Source organism: Otolemur garnettii, unplaced genomic scaffold (genome assembly GCF_000181295.1).
Source record: "Otolemur garnettii isolate 467f Iridium unplaced genomic scaffold, OtoGar3 scaffold00192, whole genome shotgun sequence".
In the NCBI taxonomy this organism is placed as follows: Eukaryota; Metazoa; Chordata; class Mammalia; order Primates; family Galagidae; genus Otolemur; species Otolemur garnettii.
In genome coordinates, this window is record NW_003852587.1 from 1,650,715 (window position 1) to 1,652,735 (window position 2,021).

The 2,021-nt window shown below is 36.4% G+C and overlaps 1 non-coding gene across 1 annotated transcript; it reads left to right on the forward strand.

Moving 5' to 3' along the window:
• The first annotated feature begins 1,388 nt into the window (after positions 1 to 1,388).
• Positions 1,389 to 1,496, forward strand: LOC111721856. The gene has a single exon (XR_002770860.1). It is a non-coding gene; the product is annotated as a U6 spliceosomal RNA (small nuclear RNA).
• Positions 1,497 to 2,021: the final 525 nt, after the last annotated feature.

The following is a 2,021-nucleotide window of genomic DNA, read 5'->3' on the forward strand; positions in this document are numbered from 1 at the left end:
CATACTTTTTCAGATTTATGAAGACATTCGAGCAATGTAAGGAAATAGATACTAATGTTAGGTAAAACAGAGAAGTAGTGGCTATTTAAAATAAAATGGTTAGAGAAAGCCTACCTGAGAAAATGGTATTGGAGAAGAGAAGGGACAATATAAATAATATTTTGAGGAATACTATCAAAGGAAGAAATGTACAGAAAATAGAAAGGCCCTGAGCAGGAATAAATTTGGATTGTCCATGTTCAAGTGATTGCAAGAAAATGGGAGTAGAATGTGCGAGGTAGAGAGTGGGAAGGAACTGGGGTCAGAAAGATAGGCAGAGACTTCTTTGATCATAGGCAGTAATTTTGATTGTTTTCCTACTGGTATGGGAAACCATTAAAGAAATTTGAATAGAAGAGTGATGAGAGATTATTTATAGCTTAAAAAAGTTACTGCGGCTGCTCCGTAGAGAACCAAATGAAGGAAGAAAGAGAAAGTCCATTTGGGAAGCTAGTTAATGAATTAGTGGCTTGGCCTAGGATGATAGTAGTGTGAGTGGTAAGAATCAGGATATATTTTGAAGGTAGAACTGATAAAAGCTACTCAAGGATTGATATATACAGCGAGGACAGAACATAGTCCTCACTTTAAAGGATAAACCTGTAATTGTTGAGCAACTGGAAAAATGTAGCTGCCATTAACTAAAATGAGGAAGACTGTAGGACTAATAGGTTTGGGAATCTGTGTTAAGATTGACATTCCTTTAGGCATAAAAGTGGAGATGTAAAAGTGGAGAAGTCGCATCAATGGTTGGATACTGGTATGGAAGTTTGTTGTTCAAACAGGACCACTGGAGAAATGGTCCTGAAGAAATGTTTGGAAATTATTAGCACATAAATGATGCTCAAAATGACAAGACTGGATTAATTCACTTAGGGAAGACTGAAGATTAAAACGAAGTAAGAGCTCTGAGGATGAACCATGCTGTATTCCAACATAGAGAGGTGGGAAGAGGAGGAAGGGCCATCAAAGGAGATTAAGAAGGACTAGCCATTGATGCAGGAGGAAAGCTAGGAGAATGTACCTTCAAAGCCAAATGAAGAACATATTTTCAAAAGAGAAGATCAAATCTGTTAAATGTTTTGAAAACTTGCATAAAATGAAGACAGATAATTCAGCACTTGATTTGGCAATATGGAATTTTGCTCACCATGACAAGAGATTTTTACAAGCAATGGAGAGGGAAAAAATTTGGTTAGAGTGACTTAAAAAGAGAAAAGGAGGTAAAGAATCTGAGGCTGTAAGTTTAGCCAATACATTACAGTTTTGCTATAAAAGAAGGGAGAAAAATAGCTGAAAGAAGAAATGACATAATGACAGGGCTTTTGTTAAGACTGAAAATATATCTGGTGCTCTCTTTGGCAGCACATATATTAAAAATTGGAATGATACAGAAAAGATTAGCATGGTCCCTGCGCAAGGATGACACACAAATTCAGGAAGTGCTCCTCCCTAGATTCTCTATTCTGTTCCACAGATCTATGGCTCTGTTTTTGTGGCAGTACCATGCTGTTTTGATAACTGTAGACTTATAGTAGAACCTGAAGTCTGGTAACGTGATGCCTCTAGATTCGTTTTTATTTCTAAGAATTGTATTGGCTATTCAGAGTTTTTTTTTTTTTCCTGATTCCATATAAAACAAAGTACTATTTTTTCAAGCTCTTTAAAGTATGAATTGGATAAGAGACTCAAATCTAAGACACAAAATGATGATCCTATAAATACAGGATAATTCCCAAAGCAAAAATTTCAGGTACAAGAGCAGGAGGTTTAAGAGTATAAATATAGCAGCTATTATTATTCATTCATTTTTTTAACAAGTGACAGAGAGAGAATGTCAGATTTTACAGAAGAGTTTGTAGATTTGATGAGAATAAAAAAGGGTGTGAATATGGGCAGTGCCCAAGACTTGAGGAGTAGGGTGCTGGCCAAGTATACTGGGTGTGGTGGGTTCAAACCCAGCCTTGGCCAAAACTGCCAAA